This window comes from Mus pahari, chromosome 19, assembly GCF_900095145.1.
Source record: "Mus pahari chromosome 19, PAHARI_EIJ_v1.1, whole genome shotgun sequence".
NCBI classification, from domain to species: Eukaryota; Metazoa; Chordata; class Mammalia; order Rodentia; family Muridae; genus Mus; species Mus pahari.
Genome location: NC_034608.1, coordinates 82324262 through 82330847, shown reverse-complemented (window position 1 = coordinate 82330847; position 6586 = coordinate 82324262). Strand labels below are relative to the sequence as shown.

The 6586-nt window shown below is 38.8% G+C and overlaps 1 pseudogene; it reads left to right on the top strand.

Annotated features, from left to right (window-relative positions):
• The first annotated feature begins 373 nt into the window (after positions 1-373).
• LOC110336276 lies at positions 374-1377 on the top strand (annotated as a pseudogene).
• Positions 1378-6586: the final 5209 nt, after the last annotated feature.

Here is a 6586-nt window from a genome sequence, read left to right as displayed (position 1 = left end):
AGATCCCTCCCAGTGACTGTTGGATGATATGGCCTGCACCAACAGCTTCCATTTTCCTACACCTGAGAAAAAATCTCAGACCTAGAACAGAAAGAATGTTGGTTTCAGAGTTCTGTCTCTTCCTTACATAACTTGAAATGCTTAGCACCTGTACTGGGACCATCAGTGACCTCATGTCATACTGGTCTGCAGGTAGACTGAATAGTACAAACTGGATTTAAAAGCAGTTTCTACACTTTTGGAAGGTTGGTAAATTACTCAATCTCTGTGATGTTGTTTCTCCCTTCTTATGTACCTGTGTCAGACATTCCTACATAGTCACATAGCCCTCACAGAGAGTACCATAGATTCATAACTCTATTTTTTTGCAAGAATGCCAGGGAAAATTCCTCAGCATGGATCCAACCACGCAGACTGGAACATTAACAACACAGTAGTCAACAGAAGTTACAACATTGAAAATTTATCCTGTTTCACCACATTCTATTTTCTTACTGTCATCTTGCCCATGCTTGGCCTGGTACAAAATGCAATAGTTCTATGACTTCTAGCCTTCCACCTGCATAGGAATGTCTTCTCTGTCTATGTCCCAACCTGGCTGGTGCTGATATTTTGCAACTTTTCATATAGATTGTACATTCCCTGTGGTGTTTCTTTCACATAAATATGATCTACTATATTTAATCCCCACTGTTTTGATTATTGCATACCTTGCAGGTTTGTGTATGATTGCAGTCATCAGTGCAGAGCACTGCCTATCTGCTATGTGACCCATCTGGTGTCACTGCCAAAAACCAAGACACACATCAGCCATCATGTGTGCTTTGATCTGGGTTTTCTCTGTACTGTGGATTCTTCTGTTTGCACAAGGCTGTGGCTTTATGTTCAGTAATTATGAACACACTTTCTGGATTACATGTTGCTTTATCATTACTGCATTGATAATAGTATTATCCGTGGTTCCTTTTGTGTTCAGCCAGGCCCTATTTGTCAAGATGATCTGTGGATCACACAGGATTCCTGTGACCAGGTTGTATGTGACCATTGCTCTAACATTGATGGTCTTCATATTCTTTGGTCTGCCCCTTGGGATCTACACATTACTCTTGCAAATGTTTATGGACTTTTAGCATTTTCTCTTACAATGTAAATGAAGTTATAGACTTCCTGTCCTGTGTTAACAGCTGCACCAATCCCCATCATTTACTTTCCTGTTGGCTCTGTTAGGCACTTGCAATGTTGCAAGTGTCAGAGCACTTGCAATATCTGACATTGAAGGAACTTCTGCAGAGAGCCATGCAGGACACTTCTGAGGAAGAGAGGGGAGAAAGGGATCCTTCAGAAAGGTCTAGGAACTTATTTTCTCTTAGATCTTAACCTCCATTACAAATGTACATTATTATGAAGTGTGTAGCATCTGGAACTTGAATTGTGCATTTTTATGCATTTTCTTTTTGAAATATTTTGTTTGAAATAGAATGACATCACTATCTCCTTTCGATTTCCTCCCTCTAGCCCTTCCAAGCCACCTTCCCTTAAGCCCTTTCTGTGTCTCTCCAATAAATAGATTCTTAATTTTTAATTTTTATGTGATATATATATATATATATATATATATATATATATATATATATATACATATACACTTGTTGAGACTATTTTTTGTTGTTTGTATTATTTCAAGGTGGACAATTCTGCATTTAAGAATGAATAGAGAAGCTTACACCTGAGATAGGTTAATTCTCCTTTTCCTAGTAGTCATGGGTTGCCTGTTGTTCTTTGTCTAGTGGTGAGACCATATAAAATTTTTCTCCTTTCACATTGACATGTTTATTAATATTGCCATTGTCCCCCATTTTGTTTACACAACCATTCTTAGTAAAGACAGTTTCAAAGCCAACTTTCTGGTATTCTGCCTCTTACAACCTTTCTGCAACACTTCCATGGTGCTGAGTCATAGATACAGGAGCTGTGATGAAGATATTCTCACTGGGCTGAGATGCCCACAGTCTGTTTATCTCTTTTTGTGTCCAGTAGTAGTTTCATGGAATGGACTCCATTAGCTATAAAGAGAAGCTTCTTTAATAAGCATTGATAGCTACACTTAACTATAGCATAAGTATAAGATTTAGAATGTAGTAAGTAATTATGCTGGTTTAATAATGTGACCGTAATAGATGCTTTTTGAAGGATTGTACTCCTGGGAAGCTGCCTAGATTTCTAGTACTAGACATGATTTCCTCCTGTTGACTGAGATTTAAATCCATTTAGAGAGCTGTTAGTTGCCACTGGCAGGTCACTCTGTTTATATGTTTACAGATATCTTGCAATCTTGGTAATTGTTATGATTCATGGGTAGTTAAGCTTGGTAGAATGGTTTTACTGCTTCCTCCCCTTGACAGCTTGCATAGTATTTTCTGGAACCATGAAAGCCAGACTGCAAGGCAGATATTTGATCAAACATTAAACATCTAAGTCTTTTGTCCTAAATATGATATGTCCTGATCAATGGGGTCCACCTTCAACAGAAGATTAAATCTATAATCTATATTGCTTTGGTAATCACAGGGAGTGTTCTGGCTAATCATTCAAAGAGAGATTTCTCATGGTTTGAACTGGTCCTTGTGAAGATTATTATCCTCCCTAGTTGGTTAACTTTCTTTAAGATATGTGTATGTAAATACATGTGTGAATGCATGTATTACATTTATCATTCTCTTTTTCACTTCATGTTGTCTATATCCTGCTATTCCTACCCAATTCCCCAATATATGATTCTTTTACATTTTCTCTGGTTTGTTACATGTTATATATATATATATATATATATATATATATATATATATATATATATATAAGTAGGAACTATAGATAAGAGAGACCATGTGGCATTTGTCTTTCTGGAAAGGATTTCCTTTGCAAAGAACTTGATGCAAACAATTGATAAGTGGGTCATCATAAAACCTAACTATTTGAGGTAGAAGTGTCTCTTTATTTTCTTTTTGTATTTTTGCCTATTTTTTCCTTCGTACTATTATTTTGTATTAGTTACTTTATTTAATTACATTTCATATGTTAAACCCTTTCCCAGTTTACCCTTCACAAACACCCATTCCCTCCCTATGATTTTATGAGTGTGCTGCCCCACTCACTCACTCTTATGTCAGCAACTTACCATTTTCCTACTTCGGTCATCCAGCCTCCACAGGACCAAGGGTTCCCTCCCATTGATGCCAGATAAGACAATCCTCTACGACGTATTCAGCTAGAGCCATGGGTACCTCCATGTGTACTCTTTGGTTAGTGGTTTAGTCTCTGGGAACTTTGGGGAGTCTGGTTTGTTTATTGTGTTCTTCCTATGGGGTTGCAAACTCCTTCACCTCCTTCAGTTTTTCCTCTAAAGCTTCCATTAGGGTTTCCACACTCAGTACAATGGTTGGCTGCATGCATCTGTATCTGTTTTGATCGAGCCTTGGCATTTTATTTTAATCTAATATATCCATAGTGGGAATATGGTATCAATATAAATTTTGGGTTTGTTTGTTCTGCTTTAGGTTTTGGTTTTTGAGATTAGGTTTTGGATTTGGGTTTTTTTTCTTGTTTTTGGTTTATTTCTTTCTTTTTCTTTCTTTTGCTAAAATGCATTGCAAGTCACAATCTTTTATTATCATATGAAGAAAAGAAGGATTATTGTAACTTACGGCTTGAGGGCTCAAGCTATGATTGAAGGGCTCTCTCTATGCTCCTATATACAATTCAATGGAGATATGAGAAAGGAGAAAAATCCTCACATCAGAGAAGACAAAACAAAATGTGACAGGAAAAAGTACAGATATATAAATCAAAAAACACCATTGATCTCTGCCCAAGAGCAGATATAGTACTCCAGCCCACCTAATCACACCCATACCCACACCCAGAAACAGATTGACCCCCCTGGTTCTGACACACACAGGCTCACAGGTGAGTTCCACAGCCCAGCCCCAATACCTAGCCTACCTAAGACTACACAAGCCCAAAGGACAGAGAATCTCCTGCCCTGTCAGAGACATACATATTTTCCTTTCCAACCTGCTCCAGGGAGCACATCCTGTGTTTCAGTCATACTCCCCACACCTTCCACACCCAGAAACAGCTTGACAGCCATGAGTTCTGACACAGCTAGACTCACAGATTAGGTTCACAAGACCTCCTCTCATACAAAGAGACAGCCTGACCCAAGGAAGACAAACAAAAACATGCTCACAGGAGGCATAGGCTCCAGTCAGAGACAGCAAGGTCAGTTAACACCAAAAATAAACACATACGGAGAGGCAACCAGAAGAACATAAGCAGCAGAAACCAAGGCTAATTGGTCTCATTATAACCCAGTTCTCCCAGCATGTTGAGCCCTGCATACCACAAAATACCAGAAAAGGGAAAACTTGTATAAAAATACAACTCATGATGATATATAGGACTTAAAGTTGGACATAAATAACTCCTTTTAGGATAAAAGGAGAACAGAGGTAAACAGGTAGAAGCCATTAAAAAGGAAACATAAATTCCTTTAAGAAGTCAATGAAAACAGATTCTAAAAGGTGAAGGAATTGAACAAATCCATCCAGGATCTAAAAATGAAAGTATAAACAATAAAGAAATCACAAAGGAGACAAACCTAGAGATAGAAACCCTAGGAAAAAGTTCAGGAGTTGTAGATTCAAGCATCACCAACAGAATAAAAGAGATTGAAGAGAGAATCTCAGGTCATAGAAAATATTGGCACAATATTCAAAGAAAACACAGTATACAAAAAGGTCCTAACCAAAAATAACCAGGAAGCCCAGGACAAAATGAGTAGACCAAACCTAAGGTTAATAGGTATATAAGAGAGTGAAGATCCCCAACTTAAAGCACCAGTAAATATCATCAACCAAATTATAAAACATCCCTAACCTAAAGAAAGAGATGACCATGAACATACAAGAGGCCTACGCAACACCAAATAGACTATATTAGAAAAGAAGTTCCTCCCTTAACATAATAGTAAAAACACCAAATGCACAAAAGAAAGGAAGGATATTAAAAGTAGCAAGAGTAAAAGATCAAGTATCATATAAAGGCAGACCTATTAGAATTACACCACACTTCTTACCTGAGGCTATGAAAGCTAGAAGATCTACTGAGAAGAAAGAAAACCAAAGTGTGGATGCTTCGGTGCTTCATAGAAGGGGGAACAGGATACTCAAAAGAGGAAATATGGAGACAAAATGTGGAGGAGAGGCTGAAGGAAAAGCCATCCAAAGACTGCCTCACCTGGGGATCCATCCCATATCAAACCCAGACACTATTGTGCATGTTGTGAAGTGGTTGTTGACAGGAGCCTGATATGTCTTTCTCCTATGAGGTTCTGCCAGAGCCTGACAAATAAAGAGGTGGGTGCTCAAAGTCAACCATTGCACTGAGCTCAGGAGTCCACAATGTAGGAGTTGGAGAAGGGACTGAAAAAGCTAAGAGGGTTTGCAGCCCCATGGATGGAGCAACAGTGTCAACGGGCCAGAACCCCAGTGCTCCAGGGGACTGAATCACCAAAGAGTACACATGTAGGGACCTATGGCTCAGGTCACATATGTGGAAGAGGATGTCCTTGTTAGACATCAGTGGGAGGAGAGACCCTTGGGGGGAAAGTGTTTGATACCCCAGTGTAAGTGACTGCAGGGAGGGAAGAAAAGAGTGTGTGTTGGGGGGGTACCCTCATAGAGGAAGGGGAAAGGAGAATGGTATAGGGGATTTCCCAATGGGAGACCTAGAATGGGGAAAACATTTGAAAAGTAAATAAGGAAAATATCAATAAAAAATGAACAATAAGAATCTTGCTAACAAGAACCAAGACACTTGGCAACATCAGAACCCAGTACACACACCACAGCGAGTCCTGAATAACTGAGCATACCTGAAAAGCAAAATTCGGATTTAAAATCATATCTCATGATGCTGGTAGAGGATTTTAAGAAGGGAATTAATAACTCATTTAAAGAAACCCAGGAGAACACTGCTAAACAGGTAGAAGGTCTTAAAGAATTACAGGAAAGCACTGCTAAACAGGAAGAAGTCTTTAAAGAGGAAATACAAAAATCCCTTAAAGAATTATAGGAAAACACAACCAAACAGGTGATGGAATTGAACAAAACCATCCAAGATCTAAAACAGAAGTAGAAACAATAAAGAAAACCCTAAGAGAGACAACTCTTGATAGAGAAAATCTAGGAAAGAAATCAGGAAACATAGATGAACAACAGAATACAAGAGATGAAAGAGAGAATCCCAGTTGCAGAAGAGTCCATAGAGCACATGGACACAACAATCAAAGAAAATGCAAAATGCAAAAAACATCCTAACCCGAAACATGCAGGAAATATAGGACACAATAAGAAGACCAAACCTAGGGATAATAGGTATAGAAAAGAATGAAGATTTTCAACTTAAAGGGCCAGTAAATGTCTTCAAGCAAGAGGCCCCTTGGTCTTGTAAACTTTATATGACCCAGCACAGGGGAAGGCCAGGGCCAAGTAGTGGGAGTGGGTGGGTAGGGGAGCAGGGGTGGGGG